The following is a 25,487-nucleotide window of genomic DNA, read 5'->3' as shown; positions in this document are numbered from 1 at the left end:
ATGACTGGACTAAGTATAAATAAGCCAAAAATGATCAAATTTGACATTTTTCGATAGAAAAAACATTTTTTGAAAATTTTCGATTTTTCAACAAGAATGTCATGACTATACAAATCATTGAAATTTTGATCCAAGTAAGTCAAAATGTATACATAGAGGTCCTTTATGACTGGACTAAGTATAAATAAGCCAAAAATGATCAAATTTAACATTTTTCGCTAGAAAAAACATTTTTTGAAAATTTTCGATTTTACAACATGAGAGTCATGACTATACAAATCATTGAAATTTTGATCCATGGAAGTCAAAATGTATACATAGAGGTCCTTTATGACTGGACTAAGTATAAATAAACCAAAAATGATCAAATTTGACATTTTTCGATAGAAAAAACATTTTTTGAAAATTTTCGATTTTTCAACATGAGAGTCATGACTATACAAATCAATGAAATTTAGATCCAAGTATGTCAAAATGTATACAAAGAGGTCCTTTATGACTGGACTAAGTAGAAATAAGCCGAAAATGATCAAATTTGACATTTTTCGATAGAAAAAACATTTTTTGAAAATTTTCGATTTTTCAACATGAGAGTCATGACTATACAAATCAATGAAATTTTGATCCAAGTAAGTAAAAATGTATACATAGAGGCCCTTTGTGACTGGACTAAGTAAAAATAAACCAAAAATGATCAAATTTGACATTTTTCGATAGAAAAAACATCTTTTGGAAATTTCCGATTTTACAACTAAAATGTCATGACTAAACAAATCAATGAAATTTTGATCCAAGTAAGTGAAAATGTATACATGGAGGTCCTTTATGACTGTACTAAGTATGAATAAGCCAAAAATGATCAAATTTGACAATTTTCGATAGAAAAAACATTTTTTGAAGATTTTCGATTTTTCAACAAGAATGTCATGCCTATACAAATCATTGAAATTTTGATCCAAGTAAGTCAAAATGTATACATAGAGGTCCTTTATGACTGGACTAAGTATAAATAAGCCAAAACTGATCAAATTTGATATTTTTCGTTAGAAAAAACATTTTTTGAAAATTTTCGATTTTACAACTAAAATGTCATGACTATACAAATCATTGAAATTTTGATCCAAGTAAGTCAAAATGTATACATAGAGGTCCTTTATGACTAGACTAAGTATAAATAAGTAAAAAATGATCAAATTTGACATTTTTCAATAGAAAAAACATTTTTTGAAAATTTTCGATTTTTCAACATGAGAGTCATGACTATACAAATCTTTGAAATTTTGATCCAAGTAAGTCAAAATGTATACAAAGAGGTCCTTTATGACTGGACTAAGTAGAAATTAGCCAAAAATAATCAAATTTGACATTTTTCAATAAAAAAAAACATTTTTTGAAAATTTTCGATTTTACAACTAGAATGTCATGACTATACAAATCATTGAAATTTTGATCCAAGTAAGTCAAAATGTATACATAGAGGTCCTTTATGACTGGACTAAGTATAAATAAACCAAAAATGATCAAATTTGACATTTTTCGATACAAAAAACATTTTTTGAAAATTTTCGATTTTTCAACAAGAGAGTCATGACTATACAAATCATTGAAATTTTGATCCAAGTAAGTTAAAATGTATACATAGAGGCCCTTTGTGACTGGACTAAGTAGAAATAAGCCAAAAATGATCAAAATTGACATTTTTCGATAGAAAAAACATTTTTTGAAAATTTTCGATTTTTCAACATGAGAGTCATGACTATACAAATCATTGAAATTTTGATCCAAGTAAGTCAAAATGTATACATAGGGGTCCTTTATGACTGGACTAAGTATAAATAAGCCAAAAATGATCAAATTTGACATTTTTCGATAGAAAAAACATTTTTTGAAAATTTTCGATTTTTCAACAAGAATGTCATGACTATACAAATCATTGAAATTTTGATCCAAGTAAGTCAAAATGTATACATAGAGGTCCTTTATGACTGGACTAAGTATAAATAAGCCAATAATGATCAAATTTAACATTTTTCGCTAGAAAAAACATTTTTTGAAAATTTTCGATTTTACAACATGAGAGTCATGACTATACAAATCATTGAAATTTTGATCCATGTAAGTCAAAATGTATACATAGAGGTCCTTTATGACTGGACTAAGTATAAATAAACCAAAAATGATCAAATTTGACATTTTTCGATAGAAAAAACATTTTTTGAAAATTTTCGATTTTTCAACATGAGAGTCATGACTACACAAATCATTGAAATTTTGATCCAAGTAAGTCAAAATGTATACATAGAAGTCCTTTATGACTGGACTAAGTATAAATAAGCCAAAAATGATCAAATTTGACATTTTTCGATAGAAAAAACCTTTTTTGAAAATTTTCGATTTTTCAACATGAAAGTCATGACTATACAAATCAATGAAATTTAGATCCAAGTAAGTCAAAATGTATACATAGACGTCCTTTATGACTGGACTAAGTAGAAATAAGCCAAAAATTATCAAATTTGACATTTTTCGGTAGAAAAAACATTTTTTGAAAATTTTCGATTTTTCAAAATGAGAGTCATGACTATACAAATCATTGAAATTTTGATCCAAGTAAGTCAAAATGTATACATAGAGGTCCTTTATGACTGGACTAAGTATAAATAAGCCAAAAATGATCAAATTTGACATTTTTCGATAGAAAAAACATTTTTTGAAAATTTTCGATTTTTCAACAAGAATGTCATGACTATACAAATCATTGAAATTTTGATCCAAGTAAGTCAAAATGTATACATAGAGTTCCTTTATGACTGGACTAAGTATAAATAAGCCAAAAAATGATCAAATTTGACATTTTTCGATACAAAAAACATTTTTTGAAAATTTTCGATTTTTCAACAAGAGAGTCATGACTTTACAAATCATTGAAATTTTGATCCAAGTAAGTCAAAATGTATTCATAGAGGTCCTTTATGACTGGACTAAGTATAAATAAACAAAAAATGATCAAATTTGACATTTTTCGATAGAAAAAACATTTTTTGAAAATTTTCGATTTTTCAACATGAAAGTCATGACTATACAAATCATTGAAATTTTGATCCAAGTTAGTCAAAATGTATACATAGAGATCCTTTATGACTGGACTAAGTATAAATAAGCCAAAAATGATCAAATTTAACATTATTCGATAGAAAAAACATTTTTTGAATTTTCGATTTTTCAACATGAGAGTCATGACTATACAAATCATTGAAATTTTGATCCAAGTAAGTCAAAATGTATACATAGAGGTCCTTTATGACTGGACTAAGTATAAATAAGCCAAAAATGATCAAATTGGACATTTTTCGATAGAAAAAACATTTTTTGAAAATTTGCGATTTTTCAACATGAGAGTCATGACTATACAAATCATTGAAATTTTGATCCAAGTAAGTCAAAATGTATACATAGAGGTCCTTTATGACTGGACTAAGTATAAATAAGCCAAAAATGATCACATTTGACATTTTTCGATAGAAAAAACATTTTTTGAAAATTTTCGATTTTTCAACAAAAATGTCATGACTATACAAATCATTGAAATTTTGATCCAAGTAAGTCAAAATGTATACATAGAGGTCCTTTATGACTGGACTAAGTATAAATAAGCCAAAAATGATCAAATTTAACATTTTTCGCTAGAAAAAACAATTTTTGAAAATTTTCGATTTTACAACATGAGAGTCATGACTATACAAATCATTGAAATTTAGATCCATGAAAGTCAAAATGTATACATAGAGGTCCTTTATGACTGGACTAAGTATAAATAAACCAAAAATGATCAAATTTGACATTTTTCGATAGAAAAAACATTTTTTTGAAAATTTTCGATTTTTCAACATGAGAGTCATGACTACACAAATCATTGAAATTTTGATCCAAGTAAGTCAAAATGTATACATAGAAGTCCTTTATGACTGGAATAAGTATAAATAAGCCAAAAATGATCAAATTTGACATTTTTCGATAGAAAAAACATTTTTTGAAAATTTTCGATTTTTCAACATGCGAGTCATGACTATACAAATCAATGAAATTTAGATCCAAGTAAGTCAAAATGTATACATAGAGGTCCTTCATGACTGGACTAAGTATAAATAAGCCAAAAATGATCAAATTGGACATTTTTCGATAGAAAAAACATTTTTTGAAAATTTGCGATTTTTCAACAGGAGAGTCATGACTATACAAATCATTGAAATTTTGATCCAAGTAAGTCAAAATGTATACATACAGGTCCTTTATGACTGGACTAAGTATAAATAAGCCAAAAATGATCAAATTTGACATTTTTCGATAGAAAAAACATTTTTTGAAAATTTTCGATTTTTCAACAAGAATGTCATGACTATACAAATCATTGAAATTTTGATCCAAGTAAGTCAAAATGTATACATAGAGGTCTTTTATGACTGGACTAAGTATAAAAAAGCCAAAAATGATCAAATTTGACATTTTTCGATAGAAAAATCATTTTTTGAAAATTTCCGATTTTACAACTAAAATGTCATGACTATACAAATCATTGAAATTTTGATCCAAATTAGTCAAAATGTATACATGGAGGTCCTTTATGACTGGACTAAGTAGAAATAAGCCAAAAATGATCAAATTTGACATTTTTCGAAAGAAAAAACATTTTTTGAAAATTTTCGATTTTTCAACAAGAGAGTCATGACTATACAAATCATTGAAATTTTGATCCAAGTAAGTCAAAATGTATACATAGAGGTCCTTTTTAACTGGACTAAGTATAAATAAGCCAAAAATGATCAAATTTGACATTTTTCGATAGAAAAAACATTTTTTGAAAATTTTCGATTTTTCAACATGAGAGTCATGACTATACAAATCATTGAAATTTTGATCCAAGTAAGTCAAAATGTATACATAGAGGTCCTTTATGACTGGACTAAGTATAAATGAGCCAAAAATGATCAAATTTGACATTTTTCGATAGAAAAAACATTTTTTGAAAATTTTCGATTTTTCCTCATGAGAGTCATGACTATACAAATCATTGAAATTTTGATCCAAGTAAGTAAAAATGTATACATAGAGGCCCTTTGTGACTGGACTAAGTAGAAATAAGCCAAAAATGATCAAATTTGACATTTTTCGATAGAAAAAACATTTTTTGAAAATTTTCGATTTTTCAACATGAGAGTCATGACTATACAAATCATTGAAATTTTGATCCAAGTAAGTCAAAATGTATACATAGAGGTCCTTTATGACTGGACTAAGTATAAATAAGCCAAAAATGATCAAATTTGACATTTTTCGATAGAAAAAACATTTTTTGAAAATTTTCGATTTTTCAACAAGAATGTCATGACTATACAAATCATTGAAATTTTGATCCAAGTAAGTCAAAATGTATACATAGAGGTCCTTTATGACTGGACTAAGTATAAATAAGCCAAAAATGATCAAATTTAACATTTTTCGATAGAAAAAACATTTTTTGAAAATTTTCGATTTTACAACATGAGAGTAATGACTATACAAATCATTGAAATTTTGATCCATGTAAGTCAAAATGTATACATAGAGGTCCTTTATGACTGGACTAAGAATAAATAAACCAAAAATGATCAAATTTGACATTTTTCGATAGAAATAACTTTTTTGAAAATTTTCGATTTTTCAACATGAGAGTAATGACTATACAAATAATTGAAATTTTGATCCAAGTAAGTCAAAATGTATACTTAGAGGTCCTTTCTGACTGGACTAAGTATAAATAAGCCAAAAATGATCAAATTTGACAATTTTCGATAGAAAAAACATTTTTTGAAGATTTTCGATTTTTCAACAAGAATGTCATGACTATACAAATCATTGAAATTTTGATCCAAGTAAGTCCAAATGTACACATAGAGGTCCTTTATGGCTGGACTAAGTATAAATAAGCCAAATATGATCAAATTTGACATTATTCGATAGAAAAAACATTTTTTGAAAATTTTCGATTTTTCCTCATGAGAGTCATGACTATACAAATCATTGAAATTTTGATCCAAGTAAGTTAAAATGTATACATAGAGGCCCTTTGTGACTGGACTAAGTAGAAATAAGCCAAAAATGATCAAAATTGACATTTTTCGATAGAAAAAACATCTTTTGGAAATTTCCGATTTTACAACTAAAATGTCATGACTAAACAAATCATTGAAATTTTGATCCAAGTAAGTGAAAATGTATACATGGAGGTCCTTTATTACTGTACTAAGTATGAATAAGCCAAAAATGATCAAATTTGACAATTTTCGATAGAAAAAACATTTTTTGAAGATTTTCGATTTTTCAACAAGAATGTCATGACTATACAAATCATTGAAATTTTGATCCAAGTAAGTCAAAATGTACACATATAGGTCCTTTATGGCTGGACTAAGTATAAATAAGCCAAAAATGATCAAATTTGACATTTTTCGATAGAAAAAACATTTTTTGAAAATTTTCAATTTTTCAACATGAGAGTCATGACTATACAAATCATTGAAATTTTGATTCAAGTAAGTCAAAATGTATACATAGAGGTCCTTTATGACTGGACTAAGTAGAAATAAGCCAAAAATGATCAAATTTGACATTTTTCGATAGAAAAAACATTTTTTGAAAATTTTCGATTTTTCAACAAGAGAAACATGACTATACAAATCATTGAAATTTTGATCCAAGTAAGACAGAATGTATACATAGAGGTCCTTTATGACTGGACTAAGTATAAATAAGCCAAATATGATCGAATTTGACATTTTTCGATAGAAAAAACATTTTTTGAAAATTTTCGATTTTTCAACAAGAATGTCATGACTATACATATCATTGAAATTTTGATCCAAGTAAGTCAAAATGTATACATAGAGGTCCTTTATGACTGGACTAAGTATAAATAAGCCAAAAATGATCAAATATGACATTTTTCGATAGAAAAAACATTTTTTGAAAATTTTAAATTTTTCAATATGAGAGTCATGACTATACAAATCATTGAAATTTGGATTCAAGTAAGTCAAATGTATACATAGAGGTCCTTTATGACTGGACTATGTATAAATAACCCAAAAATGATCAAATTTGACATTTTTCGATAGAAAAAACATTTTTTGAAAATTTTCGATTTTTCAACATGAGAGTCATGACTATACAAATCAATGAAATTTAGATCCAAGTAAGTCAAAATGTATACATAGAGGTCCTTTATGACTGGACTAAGTATAAATAAGCCAAAAATGATCAAATTTGACATTTTTCGATAGAAAAAACATTTTTTGAAAATTTTCGATTTTTCAACAAGAATGTCATGACTATGTATATCATTGAAATTTTGATCCAAGTGTGTCAAAATGTATACATAGAGGTCTTTTATGACTGGACTAAGTATAAATAAGCCAAAAATGATCAAATTTGACATTTTTCGATACAAAAAACATTTTTTGAAAATTTTCGATTTTTCAACAAGAGAGTCATGACTATACAAATCATTGAAATTTTGATCCAAGTAAGTCAAAATGTATACATAGAGGTCCTTTATGACTGGACTGAGTATAAATAAGCCAAAAATGATCAAATTTGACATTTTTCGATAGAAAAAACATTTTTTGAAAATTTTCGATTTTTCAACATAAGAGTCATGACTATACAAATCAATGAAATTTAGATCCAAGTAAGTCAAATGTATACATAGAGGTCCTTTATGACTGGACTATGTATAAATAACCCAAAAATGATCAAATTTGACATTTTTCGATAGAAAAAACATTTTTTGAAAATTTTCGATTTTTCAACATGAGAGTCATGACTATACAAATCAATGAAATTTAGATCCAAGTAAGTCAAAATGTATACATAGAGGTCCTTTATGACTGGACTAAGTATAAATAAGCCAAAAATGATCAAATTTGACATTTTTCGATAGAAAAAACATTTTTTGAAAATTATCGATTTTTCAACATGAGAGTCATGACTATACAAATCATTGAAATCATGTTTTGATCCAAGTTAGTCAAAATGTATACATAAAGGTCCTTTATGACTGGACTAAGTATAAATAAGCCAAAAATGATCAAATTTGACATTTTTCGATAGAAAAAACATTTTTTGAAAATTTTCGATTTTTCAACATAAGAGTCATGACTATACAAATCAATGAAATTTAGATCCAAGTAAGTCAAATGTATACATAGAGGTCCTTTATGACTGGACTATGTATAAATAACCCAAAAATGATCAAATTTGACATTTTTCGATAGAAAAAAACATTTTTTGAAAATTTTCGATTTTTCAACATGAGAGTCATGACTATACAAATCAATGAAATTTTGATCCAAGTAAGTCAAAATGTATACATAGAGGTCCTTTATGACTGGACTAAGTATAAATAAGCCAAAAATGATCAAATTTGACATTTTTCGATAGAAAAAACATTTTTTGAAAATTTTCGATTTTTCAACAAGAATGTCATGACTATGTATATCATTGAAATTTTGATCCAAGTGTGTCAAAATGTATACATAGAGGTCTTTTATGACTGGACTAAGTATAAATAAGCCAAAAATGATCAAATTTGACATTTTTCGATACAAAAAACATTTTTTGAAAATTTTCGATTTTTCAACAAGAGAGTCATGACTATACAAATCATTGAAATTTTGATCCAAGTAAGTCAAAATGTATACATAGAGGTCCTTTATGACTGGACTGAGTATAAATAAGCCAAAAATGATCAAATTTGACATTTTTCGATAGAAAAAACATTTTTTGAAAATTTTCGATTTTTCAAAATGAGAGTCATGACTATACAAGTCATTGAAATTTTGATCCAAGTAAGTCAAAATGTATTCATAGAGGTCCTTTATGACTGGACTAAGTATAAATAAGCAAAAAATGATCAAATTTGACATTTTTCGATAGAAAAAACATTTTTTGAAAATTTTCGATTTTTCAACATGAGAGTCATGACTATACAAATCATTGAAATTTTGATCCAAGTTAGTCAAAATGTATACATAGAGATCCTTTATGACTGGACTAAGTATAAATAAGCCAAAAATGATCAAATTTGACATTATTCGATAGAAAAAACATTTTTTGAATTTTCGATTTTTCAACATGAGAGTCATGACTATACAAATCATAGAAATTTTGATCCTAGTAAGTCAAAATGTATACATAGAGGTCCTTTATGACTGGACTAACTATAAATAAGCCAAAAATGATCAAATTTGACATTTTTCGATAGAAAAAACATTTTTTGAAAATTTTCGATTTTTCAACATGAGAGTCATGACTATACAAATCATTGAAATTTTGATCCAAGTAAGTCAAAATGTATACATAGAGGTCCTTTATGACTGGACTAAGTATAAATAAGCCAAAAATGATCAAATTTGACATTTTTCGATAGAAAAAACATTTTTTGAAAATTTTCGATTTTTCAACAAGAATGTCATGACTATACAAATCATAGAAATTTTGATCCAAGTAAGTCAAAATGTATACATAGAGGTCCTTTATGACTGGACTAAGTATAAATAAGCCAAAAATGATCAAATTTGACATTTTTCGATAGAAAAAACATTTTTTGAAAATTTTCGATTTTTCAAAATGAGAGTCATGACTATACAAATCATTGAAATTTTGATCCAAGTAAGTCAAAATGTATACATAGAGGTCGTTTATGACTGGACTAAGTATAAATAAGCCAAAAATGATCAAATTTGACATTTTTCGATACAAAAAACCTTTTTTGATAATTTTCGATTTCTCAACATGAGAGTCATGATTACACAAATCATTGAAATTTTGATCCAAGTAAGTCAAAATGTATACATAGAAGTCCTTTATGACTGGACTAAGTATAAATAAGCCAAAAATGATCAAATTTGACATTTTTCGATAGAAAAAACATTTTTTGAAAATTTTCGATTTTTCAACATGAGAGTCATGACTATACAAATCAATGAAATTTAGATCCAAGTAAGTCAAAATGTATACATAGAGGTCCTTTATGACTGGACTAAGTAGAAATAAGCCAAAAATGAAAAAATTTGACATTTTTCGATAGAAAAAACAATTTTTGAAAATTTTCGTTTTTTCATTATGAGAGTCATGACTATACAAATCAATGAAATTTTGATCCAAGTAAGTCAAAATGTATACATAGAGGTCCTTTATGACTGGACTAAGTATAAATAAGCCAAAAATGATCAAATTTGACATTTTTCGTTAGAAAAAACATTTTTTGAAAATTTTCGATTTTACAACTAAAATGTCATGACTATACAAATCATTGAAATTTTGATCCAAGTGTGTCAAAATGTATACATAGAGGTCCTTTATGACTGGACTAAGTATAAATAAGCCAAAAATGATCAAATTTGACATTTTTCGATACAAAAAACATTTTTTGAAAATTTTCGATTTTTCAACAAGAGAGTAATGACTATACAAATCATTGAAATTTTGATCCAAGTAAGTCAAAATGTATACATAGAGGTCCTTTATGACTGGACTAAGTATAAATAAGCCAAAAATGATCAAATTTGACATTTTTCGATAGAAATAAACATTTTTTGAAAATTTTCGATTTTTCAAAATGAGAGTCATGACTATACAAATCATTGAAATTTTGATCCAAGTAAGTCAAAATGTATACATAGAGGTCCTTTATGACTGGACTGAGTATAAATAAGCCAAAAATGATCAAATTTGACATTTTTCGATAGAAAAAACATTTTTTGAAAATTTTCGATTTTTCAAAATGAGAGTCATGACTATACAAGTCATTGAAATTTTGATCCAAGTAAGTCAAAATGTATTCATAGAGGTCCTTTATGACTGGACTAAGTATAAATAAGCAAAAAATGATCAAATTTGACATTTTTCGATAGAAAAAACATTTTTTGAAAATTTTCGATTTTTCAACATGAGAGTCATGACTATACAAATCATTGAAATTTTGATCCAAGTTAGTCAAAATGTATACATAGAGATCCTTTATGACTGGACTAAGTATAAATAAGCCAAAAATGATCAAATTTGACATTATTCGATAGAAAAAACATTTTTTGAATTTTCGATTTTTCAACATGAGAGTCATGACTATACAAATCATAGAAATTTTGATCCTAGTAAGTCAAAATGTATACATAGAGGTCCTTTATGACTGGACTAACTATAAATAAGCCAAAAATGATCAAATTTGACATTTTTCGATAGAAAAAACATTTTTTGAAAATTTTCGATTTTTCAACATGAGAGTCATGACTATACAAATCATTGAAATTTTGATCCAAGTAAGTCAAAATGTATACATAGAGGTCCTTTATGACTGGACTAAGTATAAATAAGCCAAAAATGATCAAATTTGACATTTTTCGATAGAAAAAACATTTTTTGAAAATTTTCGATTTTTCAACAAGAATGTCATGACTATACAAATCATAGAAATTTTGATCCAAGTAAGTCAAAATGTATACATAGAGGTCCTTTATGACTGGACTAAGTATAAATAAGCCAAAAATGATCAAATTTGACATTTTTCGATAGAAAAAACATTTTTTGAAAATTTTCGATTTTTCAAAATGAGAGTCATGACTATACAAATCATTGAAATTTTGATCCAAGTAAGTCAAAATGTATACATAGAGGTCCTTTATGACTGGACTAAGTATAAATAAGCCAAAAATGATCAAATTTGACATTTTTCGATACAAAAAACCTTTTTTGAAAATTTTCGATTTTTCAACATGAGAGTCATGATTACACAAATCATTGAAATTTTGATCCAAGTAAGTCAAAATGTATACATAGAAGTCCTTTATGACTGGACTAAGTATAAATAAGCCAAAAATGATCAAATTTGACATTTTTCGATAGAAAAAACATTTTTTGAAAATTTTCGATTTTTCAACATGAGAGTCATGACTATACAAATCAATGAAATTTAGATCCAAGTAAGTCAAAATGTATACATAGAGGTCCTTTATGACTGGACTAAGTAGAAATAAGCCAAAAATGATCAAATTTGACATTTTTCGATAGAAAAAACAATTTTTGAAAATTTTCGTTTTTTCATTATGAGAGTCATGACTATACAAATCAATGAAATTTTGATCCAAGTAAGTCAAAATGTATACATAGAGGTCCTTTATGACTGGACTAAGTATAAATAAGCCAAAAATGATCAAATTTGACATTTTTCGTTAGAAAAAACATTTTTTGAAAATTTTCGATTTTACAACTAAAATGTCATGACTATACAAATCATTGAAATTTTGATCCAAGTGTGTCAAAATGTATACATAGAGGTCCTTTATGACTGGACTAAGTATAAATAAGCCAAAAATGATCAAATTTGACATTTTTCGATACAAAAAACATTTTTTGAAAATTTTCGATTTTTCAACAAGAGAGTCATGACTATACAAATCATTGAAATTTTGATCCAAGTAAGTCAAAATGTATACATAGAGGTCCTTTATGACTGGACTAAGTATAAATAAGCCAAAAATGATCAAATTTGACATTTTTCGATAGAAATAAACATTTTTTGAAAATTTTCGATTTTTCAAAATGAGAGTCATGACTATACAAATCATTGAAATTTTGATCCAAGTAAGTCAAAATGTATACATAGAGGTCCTTTATGACTGGACTAAGTATAAATAAGCCAAAAATGATCAAATTTGACATTTTTCGATACAAAAAACATTTTTTGAAAATTTTCGATTTTTCAACAAGAGAGTCATGACTATACAAATCATTGAAATTTTGATCCAAGTAAGTCAAAATGTATACATAGAGGTCCTTTATGACTGGACTAAGTATAAATAAGCCAAAAATGATCAAATTTGACATTTTTCGATAGAAAAAACATTTTTTGAAAATTTTCGATTTTTCAACAAGAATGTCATGACTATGTATATCATTGAAATTTTGATCCAACTGTGTCAAAATGTATACATAGAGGTCTTTTATGACTGGACTAAGTATAAATAAGCCAAAAATGATCAAATTTGACATTTTTCGATACAAAAAACATTTTTTGAAAATTTTCGATTTTTCAACAAGAGAGTCATGACTATACAAATCATTGAAATTTTGATCCAAGTAAGTCAAAATGTATACATAGAGGTCCTTTATGACTGGACTGAGTATAAATAAGCCAAAAATGATCAAATTTGACATTTTTCGATAGAAAAAACATTTTTTGAAAATTTTCGATTTTTCAAAATGAGAGTCATGACTATACAAGTCATTGAAATTTTGATCCAAGTAAGTCAAAATGTATTCATAGAGGTCCTTTATGACTGGACTAAGTATAAATAAGCAAAAAATTATCAAATTTGACATTTTTCGATAGAAAAAACATTTTTTGAAAATTTTCGATTTTTCAACATGAGAGTCTTGACTATACAAATCATTGAAATTTTGATCCAAGTTAGTCAAAATGTATACATAGAGATCCTTTATGACTGGACTAACTATAAATAAGCCAAAAATGATCAAATTTGACATTTTTCGATAGAAAAAACATTTTTTGAAAATTTTCGATTTTTCAACATGAGAGTCATGACTATACAAATCATTGAAATTTTGATCCAAGTAAGTCAAAATGTATACATAGAGGTCCTTTATGACTGGACTAAGTATAAATAAGCCAAAAATGATCAAATTTGACATTTTTCGATAGAAAAAACATTTTTTGAAAATTTTCGATTTTTCAACAAGAATGTCATGACTATACAAATCATTGAAATTTTGATCCAAGTAAGTCAAAATGTATACAAAGAGGTCCTTTATGACTGGACTAAGTATAAATAAGCCAAAAATGATCAAATTTGACATTTTTCGATAGAAAAAACATTTTTTGAAAATTTTTGATTTTTCAAAATGAGAGTCATGACTATACAAATCATTGAAATTTTGATCCATGTAAGTCAAAATGTATATATAGAGGTCCTTTATGACTGGACTAAGTATAAATAAGCCAAAAATGATCAAATTTGACATTTTTCGATAGAAAAAACATTTTTTGAAAATTTTCGATTTTTCAACATGAGAGTCATGACTATACAAATCAATGAAATTTAGATCCAAGTAAGTCAAAATGTATACATAGAGGTCCTTTATGACTGGACTAAGTAGAAATAAGCCAAAAATGATCAAATTTGACATTTTTCGATAGAAAAAACAATTTTTGAAAATTTTCGTTTTTTCATTATGAGAGTCATGACTATACAAATCAATGAAATTTTGATCCAAGTAAGTCAAAATGTATACATAGAGGTCCTTTATGACTGCACTAAGTATAAATAAGCCAAAAATGATCAAATTTGACATTTTTCGTTAGAAAAAACATTTTTTGAAAATTTTCGATTTTACAACTAAAATGTCATGACTATACAAATCATTGAAATTTTGATCCAAGTGTGTCAAAATGTATACATAGAGGTCCTTTATGACTGGACTAAGTATAAATAAGCCAAAAATGATCAAATTTGACATTTTTCGATACAAAAAACATTTTTTGAAAATTTTCGATTTTTCAACAAGAGAGTCATGACTATACAAATCATTGAAATTTTGATCCAAGTAAGTCAAAATGTATACATAGAGGTCCTTTATGACTGGACTAAGTATAAATAAGCCAAAAATGATCAAATTTGACATTTTTCGATAGAAATAAACATTTTTTGAAAATTTTCGATTTTTCAAAATGAGAGTCATGACTATACAAATCATTGAAATTTTGATCCAAGTAAGTCAAAATGTATTCATTGAGGTCCTTTATGAATGGACTAAGTATAAATAAGCAAAAAATGAGCAAATTTGACATTTTTCGATAGAAAAAACATTTTTTGAAAATTTTCGATTTTTCAACATGAGAGTCATGACTATACAAAAAATTGAAATTTTGATCCAAGTTAGTCAAAATGTATACATAGAGATCCTTTATGACTGGACTAAGTATAAATAAGCCAAAAATGATCAAATTTGACATTATTCGATAGAAAAAACATTTTTTGAATTTTCGATTTTTCAACATGAGAGTCATGACTATACAAATCATTGAAATTTTGATCCTAGTAATTCAAAATGTATACATAGAGGTCCTTTATGACTGGACTAAGTTTAAATAAGCCAAAAATGATCAAATTTGACATTTTTCGATAGAAAAAACATTTTTTGAAAATTTTCGATTTTTCAACATGAGAGTCATGACTATACAAATCATTGAAATTTTGATCCAAGTAAGTCAAAATGTATACATAGAGGTCCTTTATGACTGGACTAAGTATAAATAAGCCAAAAATGATCAAATTTGACATTTTTCGATAGAAAAAACATTCTTTGAAAATTTTCGATTTTTCAACAAGAATGTCATGACTATACAAATCATTGAAATTTTGATCCAAGTAAGTCAAAATGTATACAAAGAGGTCCTTTATGACTGGACTAAGTATAAATAAGCCAAAAATGATCAAATTTAACATTTTTCGCTAGAAAAAACTTTTTTTGAAAATTTTCGATTTTACAACATGAGGGTCATGACTATACAAATCATTGAAATTTTGATCCATGTAAGTCAAAATGTATACATAGAGGTCCTTTATGACTGGACTAAGTATAAATAAACCAAAAATGATCAAATTTGACATTTTTCGATAAAAAAAACTTTTTTTGAAAATTTTCGATTTTTCAACATGAGAGTAATGACTATACAAATAATTGAAATTTTGATCCAAGTAAGTCAAAATGTATACATAGAGGTCCTTTATGACTGGACTAAGTAGAAACAAGCCAAAAATGATCAAATTTGACATTTTTCGATAGCAAAAACATTTTTTGAAAATTTTCGATTTTTTAACAAGAGAGTCATGACTATACAAATCATTGAAATTTTTATCCAAGTAAGTCAAAATGTATACATAGAGGTCCTTTATGACTGGACTAATTATAATTAAGCCAAAAATGATCAAATTTGACATTTTTCAATAGAAAAAACATTTTTTGAAAATTTTCGATTTTTCAACATGAGAGTCATGACTATACAAATCATTGAAATTTTGATCCAAGTAAGTCAAAATGTATACATAGAGGTCCTTTATGACTGGACTAAGTATAAAAAAGCCAAAAATGATCAATTTGACATTTTTCGATAGAAAAATCATTTTTTGAAAATTTCCGATTTTACAACTAAAATGTCATGACTATACAAATCATTGAAATTTTGATCCAAATTAGTCAAAATGTATACATAGAGGTCCTTTATGACTGGACTAAGTAGAAATAAGCCAAAAATAATCAAATTTGACATTTTTCGAAAGAAAAAACATTTTTTGAAAATTTTCGACTTTTCAACAAGAATGTCATGACTATACAAATCATTGAAATTTTGATCCAAGTAAGTCAAAATGTATACATAGAGGCCCTTTTTGACTGGACCAAGTAGAAATAAGCCAAAAATGATCAAATTTGACATTTCTCGATAGAAAAAACATTTTTTGAAAATTTGCGATTTTTCAACATGAGAGTCATGACTATACAAATCATTGAAATTTTGATCCAAGTAAGTCAAAATGTATACATAGAGGTCCTTTATGACTCGACTAAGTATAAATAAGCCAAAAATGATCAAATTTGACATTTTTCGATAGAAAAAACATTTTTTGAAAATTTTCGATTTTTCAACATGAGAGTCATGACTATACAAATCATTGAAATTTTGATCCAAGTAAGTCAAAATGTATACATAGAGGTCCTTTATGACTGGACTAAGTATAAATGAGCCAAAAATGACCAAATTTGACATTTTTCGATAGAAAAAATATTTTTTGAAAATTTTCGATTTTTCAACATGAGAGTCATGACTATACAAATCATTGAAATTTTGATCCAAGTAAGTCAAAATGAAAAAACATTTTTTGAAAATTTCCGATTTTACAACTAAAATGTCATGACTATACCAATCATTAAAATTTTGATCCAAGTAAATCAAAATGAATACATAGAGGTCATTTATGACTGGACTAAGTATAAATAAGCCAAAAAAGATCAAATTTGACATTTTTCGATAGAAAAAACATTTTTGAAAATGTTCGATTTTTCAACATGAGAGTCATGACTATACAAATCATTGGAATTTTGATCCAAGTAAGTCAAAATGTATACATAGAGGTCCTTTATGTCTGGACTAAGTATAAATAAGCCAAAAATGATCAAATTTGACATTTTTCGATAGAAAAAACATTTTTTGAAAATTTTCGATTTTACAACTAGAATGTCATGACTATACAAATCATTGAAATTTTTATCCAAGTAAGTCAAAATGTATACATAGAGGTCCTTTATGACTGGACTAAGTAGAAATAAGCCAAAAATGATCAAATTTGACATTTTTCGATAGAAAAAACATTTTTTGAAAATTTCCGATTTTACAACTAGAATGTCATGACTATACAAATCATTGAAATTTTGATCCAAGTAAGTCAAAATGTATACATAGAGGTCCTTTATGACTGGCCTAAGTATAAATAAGCCAAAAATGATCAACTTTGACAATTTTCGATAGAAAAAACATTTTTTGAAAATTTTCGATTTTTCAACATGAGAGTCATGACTATACAAATCATTGAAATTTTGATCGAAGTAAGTCAACATGTATACATAAAGGTCCTTTATGACTGGACTAAGTAGAAATAAGCCAAAATTGATCAAATTTGACATTTTTCGATAGAAAAAACATTTTTTGAAAATTTCCGATTTTACAACTAAAATGTCATGACTGTACAAATCATTAAAATTTTGATCCAAGTAAGTCAAAATGTATACATAGAGGTCCTTTATGACTGGACTAAGTAGAAATAAGCCCAAAATGATCAAATTTGACATTTTTCGATAGAAAAAACATTTTTTGAAAATTTTCGATTTTTCAACATGAGAGTCATGACTACACAAATCATTGAAATTTTGATCCAAGTAAGTCAAAATGTATACATTGAGATCCTTTATGACTGGACTAAGTATAAATGAGCCAAAAATGATCAAATTTGACATTTTTCGATAGAAAAAACATTTTTTGAAAATTTCCGATTTTAAAACTAGAATGTCATGACTATACGAATCATTGAAATTTTGATCCAACTAAGTCAAAATGTATACATAGAGGTCCTTTATGACTGGACTAAGTATAAATAAGCCAAAAATGATCAAATTTGACATTTTTCGATAAAAAAAACATTTTTTGAAAATTTTCGATTTTTCAACATGTAAGTCATGACTATTCAAATCATTGAAATTTTGATCCAAGTAAGTCAAAATGTATACATTGAGGTCCTTTATGACTGGACTAAGTATAAATGAGCCAAAAATGATCAAACTTGACATTTTTCGATAGAAAAAAAATTTTTTGAAAATTTCCGATTTTATAACTAGAATGTCATGACTATACAAATCATTGAAATTTCTTCCAAGTAAGTCAAAATGTATGCATAGAGGTCCTTTATGACTGGACTAAGTATAAATAAGCCAAAAACGATCAAATTTGACATTTTTCCATAGAAAAAACATTTTTTGAAAATTTCCGATTTTACAACTAGAATGTCATGACTATACGAATCATTGAAATTTTGATCCAAGTAAGTCAAAATGTATACACAAAGGTCCTTAATGACTGGACTAAGTTGAAATAAGCCAAAAATGATCAAATTTGAGATTTTTCCATAGAAAAAACATTTTTTGAAAATTTCCGATTTTACAACTAGAATGTCATGACTATACGAATCATTGAAATTTTGATCCAAGTAAGTCAAAATGTATACATAGAGGTCCTTTATGACTGGACTAAGTATAAATAAGCCAAAAATGATCAAATTTGACATTTTTCGATAAAAAAAACATTTTTTGAAAATTTTCGATTTTTCAACATGAGAGTCATGACTATTCAAATCATTGAAATTTTGATCCAAGTAAGTCAAAATGTATACATTGAGGTCCTTTATGACTGGACTAAGTATAAATGAGCCAAAAATGATCAAACTTGACATTTTTCGATAGAAAAAAATTTTTTTGAAAATTTCCGATTTTATAACTAGAATGTCATGACTATACAAATCATTGAAATTTCTTCCAAGTAAGTCAAAATGTATGCATAGAGGTCCTTTATGACTGGACTAAGTATAAATAAGCCAAAAACGATCAAATTTGACATTTTTCCATAGAAAAAACATTTTTTGAAAATTTCCGATTTTTCAACTAGAATGTCATGACTATACGAATCATTGAAATTTTGATCCAAGTAAGTCAAAATGTATACACAAAGGTCCTTAATGACTGGACTAAGTTGAAATAAGCCAAAAATGATCAAATTTGACATTTTTCCATAGAAAAAACATTTTTTGAAAATTTCCGATTTTACAACTAGAATGTCATGACTATACGAATCATTGAAATTTTGATCCAAGTAAGTCGAAATGTATACACAAAGGTCCTTAATGACTGGACTAAGTTGAAATAAGCCAAAAATGATCAAATTTGACATTTTTCCATAGAAAAAACATTTTTTGAAAATTTCCGATTTTACAACTAGAATGTCATGGCTATACGAATCATTGAAATTTTGATCAAACTAAGTCAAAATGTATACATAGAGGTCCTTTATGACTGGACTAAGTATAAATAAGCCAAAAATGATCAAATTTGACATTTTTCGATAAAAAAAAAATTTTTTCAAAATGTTCGATTTTTCAACATGAGTGTCATGACTATACAAATCATTGAAATTTTGATCCAAGTAAGTCAAAACGACAAAACATTTTTTGAAAATTTCCGATTTTACAACTTAAATGACATGACTATACAAATCATTAAAATTTTGATTCAAATAAGTCAAAATGTATACATAGAGGTCCTTTATGACAGGACTAAGTAGAAATAAGCCCTAAATGATCAAACTTTATAATTTTTGATAGAAAAAACAATTTTTTGAAAATTTCCGATTTTACAACTTGAATGTCGTGACTATACAAATCATTGAAATTTTGATCCAAGTAAGTGAAAATGTATACATTGAGGTCCTTTATGACTGGACTAAGTATAAATAAGACAAAAATGATCAAATTTGACATTTTTCGATAGAAAAATCATTTTTTGAAAATTTCCGATTTTACAACTAAAATGTCATGACTATACAAAACATTGAAATTTTGATCCAAATTAGTCAAAATATATACATAGAGGTCCTTTATGACTGGACTAAGTAGAAATAAGCCAAAAATGATCAAATTTGACATTTTTCGAAAGAAAAAACATTTTTTGAAAATTTTCGATTTTTCAACAAGAGAGTCATGACTATACAAATCATTGAAATTTTGATCCAAGTAAGTCAAAATGTATACATAGAGGTCCTTTTTAACTGGACTTAGTATAATTAAGCCAAAAATGATCAAATTTGACATTTTTCGATAGAAAAAACATTTTTTGAAAATTTTCGATTTTTCAACATGAGAGTCATGACTATACAAATCATTGAAATTTTGATCCAAGTAAGTCAAAATGTATACACAGAGGTCCTTTATGACTGGACTAAGTATAAATAAGCCAAAAATGATCAAATTTGACATTTTTCGATAGAAAAAAACATTTTTTGAAAATTTTCGATTTTTCAACATGAGAGTCATGACTATACAAATCATTGAAATTTTGATCCAAGTAAGTCAAAATGTATACATAGAGGTCCTTTATGACTGGACTAAGTATAAATGAGCCAAAAATGATCAAATTTGACATTTTTCGATAGAAAAAACATTTTTTGAAAATTTTCGATTTTTCAACTACAATGTCATGACTATACAAATCATTGAAATTTTGATCCAAATAAGTCAAAATGTATACATAGAGATCCTTTATGACTGGACTAAGTATAATTAAGCCAAAAATGATCAAATATGACATTTTTTGTTAGAAAAATCATTTTTTGAAAATATTCGATTTTTCAACTAGAATGTCATGACTAAACAAATCATTGAAATTTTGATCCAAGTAAGTCAAAATGTATACATAGAGGTCCTTTATGACTGGACTAAGTAGAAATAAGCCAAAAATGATCAAATTTGACATTTTTCGATAGAAAAAACATTTTTTGAAAATTTTCGATTTTTCAACATGAGAGTCATGACTATACAAATCATTGAAATTTTGATCCAAGTAAGTCAAAATGTATACATAGAGGTCCTTTATGACTGGACTAAGTATAAATGAGCCAAAAATGATCAAATTTGACATTTTTCGATAGAAAAAACATTTTTTGAAAATTTTCGATTTTTCAACTACAATGTCATGACTATACAAATCATTGAAATTTTGATCCAAGTAAGTCAAAATGTATACATAGAGATCCTTTATGACTGGACTAAGTATAATTAAGCCAAAAATGATCAAATATGACATTTTTCGTTAGAAAAATCATTTTTTGAAAATATTCGATTTTTCAACTAGAATGTCATGACTAAACAAATCATTGAAATTTTGATCCAAGTAAGTCAAAATGTATACATAGAGGTCCTTTATGACTGGACTAAGTAGAAATAAGCCAAAAATGATCAAATTTGACATTTTTCGATAGAAAAAACATTTTTTGAAAATTTTCGATTTTTCAACAAGAATGTCATGACTATACAAATCATTAAAATTTTGATCCAAGTAAGTCAAAATGTATACATAGAGGCCCTTTTTGACTGGACCAAGTAGAAATAAGCCAAAAATGATCAAATTTGACATTTTTCGATAGAAAAAACATTTTTTGAACATTTTCGATTTTTCAACTAGAATGTCAGGACTATACAAATCATTGAAATTTTGATCCAAGTAAGTCAAAATGTGTACATAGAGGTCCGTTATGACTGGACTAAGTATAAATAAGCCAAAAATGATCAAATTTGACATTTTTCGATAGAAAAGACATTTTTTGAAAATTTTCGATTTTTCAACATGAGAGTCATGACAATACAAATCATTGAAATTTTGATCCAAGTAAGTCAAAATGTATACATAGAATTCCTTCATGACTGGAGTAAGTAGAAATAAGCCAAAAATGATCAAATTTGACATTTTTCGATAAAAAAAAACATTTTTTGAAAATTTCCGATTTTACTACTAAAATGTCATGACTATACAAATCATTGAAATTTTGATCCAAGTAAGTCAAAATGTATACATAGAGGTCCGTTATGACTGGACTAAGTATAAATAAGCCAAAAATGATCAAATTTGACATTTTTCGATAGAAAAATTAGTTTTTGAAAATTTTCGATTTTTCAACATGAGATTCATGACTATACAAATCATTGAAATTTTGATCCAAGTAAGTCAAAATGTATACATAGAGGCCCTTCTTGACTGGACCAAGTACAAATAAGCCAAAAATGATCAAATTGGACATTTTTCGATAGAAAAAACATGTTTTGAAAATTTTCGATTTTTCAACATGAGAGTCATGACTATACAAATCATTGAAATTTTGATCCAAGTAAGGCAAAATGTATACATAGAGGTCCTTTATGACTGGATTAAGTATAAATAAGCCAAAAATGATCAAATTTGACATTTTTCGATCGAAAAAAACATTTTTTGAAAATTTTCGATTTTTCAACATGAGAGTCATGACTATACAAATCATTGAAATTTTGATCCAAGTAAGTCAAAATGTATACATAGAGGTCCTTTATGACTGGACTAAGTATAAATAAGCCAAAAATGATCAAATTTGACATTTTTCGATAGAAAAAACATTTTTTGAAAATTTTCGATTTTACAACTAGAATGTCATGACTATACAAATCATTGAAATTTTGATACAAGTAAGTCAAAATGTATACATTAAGGTCCTTTATGACTGGACTAAGTAGAAATAAGCCAAAAATGATCAAATTTGACATTTTTCGATAGAAAAAACATTTTTTGAAAATTTCCGATTTTTCAACTAGAATGTCATGACTATACAAATCATTGAAATTTTGATCCAAGTAAGTCAAAATGTATACATAGAGGTCCTTTATGACTGGACTAAGTTTAAATAAGCCAAAAAAGATCAAATTTCACATTTTTCGATAGAAAAAACATTTTTTGAAAATGTTCGATTTTTCAACATGAGAGTCATGACTATACAAATCATTGGAATTTTGATCCAAGTAAGTCAAAATGTATACATAGAGGTCCTTTATGTCTGGACTAAGTATAAATTAGAAAAAAATGATCAAATTTGACATTTTTCGATAGAAAAAACATTTTTTGAAAATTTTCGATTTTACAACTAGAATGTCATGACTATACAAATCATTGAAATTTTGATCCAAGTAAGTCAAAATGTATACATAGAGGTCCTTTATGACTGGCCTAAGTATAAATAAGCCAAAAATGATCAACTTTGACATTTTTCGATAGAAAAAACATTTTTTGAAAATTTTCGATTTTTCAACATGAGAGTCATGACTATACAAATCATTGAAATTTTGATCCAAGTAAGTCAACATGTATACATAAAGGTCCGTTATGACTGGACTAAGTAGAAATAAGCCAAAATTGATCAAATTTGACATTTTTCGATAGAAAAAACATTTTTTGAAAATTTCCGATTTTACAACTAAAATGTCATGACTGTACAAATCATTAAAATTTTGATCCAAGTAAGTCAAAATGTATACATAGAGGTCCTTTATGACTGGACTAAGTAGAAATAAGCCAAAAATGATCAAATTTGACATTTTTCGATAGAAAAAACATTTTTTTAAAATTTTCGATTTTTCAACATGAGAGTCATGACTATACAAATCATTGAAATTTTGATCCAAGTAAGTCAAAATGTATACATTGAGGTCCTTAATGACTGGACTAAGTATAAATGAGCCAAAAATGATCAAATTTGACATTTTTCGATAGAAAAAATGTCAAATTTGATCATTTTTGGCTTATTTCAACTTAGTACAGTCATAAAGGACCTCTATATATACATTTTGACTTACTTGGATCAAAATTTCAATGATTTGTATAGTCATAACTCTCATGTTGAAAAATCGAAAATTTTCAAAAAATGTTTTTCTATCGAAAAATGTCAAATTTGATCATTTTTGGCTTATTTATACTTAGTCCAGTCATAAAGGACCTCTATGTATACATTTTGACTTACTAGGATCAAAATTTCAATGATTTGTATAGTCATGACATTCTAGTTGTAAAATCGGAAATTTTCAAAAAATGTTTTTTCTATCGAAAAATGTCAAATTTGATCATTTTTGGCTTATTTATACTTAGTTCAGTTATAAAGGACCTCAATGTATACATTTTGACTTACTTGGATCAAAATTTCAATGATTTGTATAGTCATGACTCTAATGTCGAAAAATCGAAAATTTTGAAAAAATGTTTTTCTATCGAAAAATGTCAAATTTGATCATTTTTGGCTTATTTATATTTAGTCCAGTCATAAAGGGACTCTTTGTATACATTTGGACTCAGTTGGATCAAAATTTCAATGATTTGTATAGTCATGACATTCTAGTTTTAAAATCGGAAATTTTCAAAAAATGTTTTTTCTATCGAAAAATGTCAAATTTGATCATTTTTGGCTCATTTATACTTAGTCCAGTCATAAAGGACCTCAATGTTTACATTTTGACTTACTTGGATCAAAATTTCAATGATTTGTATAGTCATGACTCTCATGTTGAAAAATCGAAAATTTTCAAAAAATGTTTTTTCTATCGAAAAATGTCAAATTTGATCATTTTGGGCTTGTTTCTTCTTAGTCCAGTCATAAAAGACCTCTATGTATACATTTTGACTTACTTGGATCAAAGTTTCAATGATTTGTATAGTCATGACTCTCATGTTGAAAAATCTAAAATTTTCAAAAAATGTTTTTTTTTATCGAAAAATGTCAAAGTTGATCATTTTTGGCTTATTTATACTTAGGCCAGTCATAAAGGACCTCTATGTATACATTTTGACTTACTTGGATCAAAATTTCAATGATTTGTATAGTCATGACAATCTAGTTGTAAAATCGGAAATTTTCAAAAAATGTTTTTTCTATCGAAAAATGTCAAATTTGATCATTTTTGGCTTATTTATACTTAGATCAGTTATAAAGGACCTCTATGTATACATTTTGACTTACTAGGATCAAAATTTCAATGATTTTTGTATAGTCATGACATTCTAATTGTAAAATTGGAAATTTTCAAAAAATGTTTTTTCTATCGAAAAATGTCAAATTTGATCAATTTTGGCTTATTTCTACTTAGTCCAGTCAGAAAGGACCTTTATGTATACATTTTGACTTACTTGGATCAAAGTTTCAATGATTTGTATAGTCATGACTCTCATGTTGAAAAATCTAAAATTTTCAAAAAATGTTTTTTTTATCGAAA

The sequence above is a fragment of the Chrysoperla carnea genome, unplaced genomic scaffold (genome assembly GCF_905475395.1).
Source record: "Chrysoperla carnea unplaced genomic scaffold, inChrCarn1.1, whole genome shotgun sequence".
NCBI lineage: Eukaryota > Metazoa > Arthropoda > Insecta > Neuroptera > Chrysopidae > Chrysoperla > Chrysoperla carnea.
The sequence above is the reverse complement of the archived record's forward strand: the minus strand, read 5'-3'. Positions refer to the sequence as shown.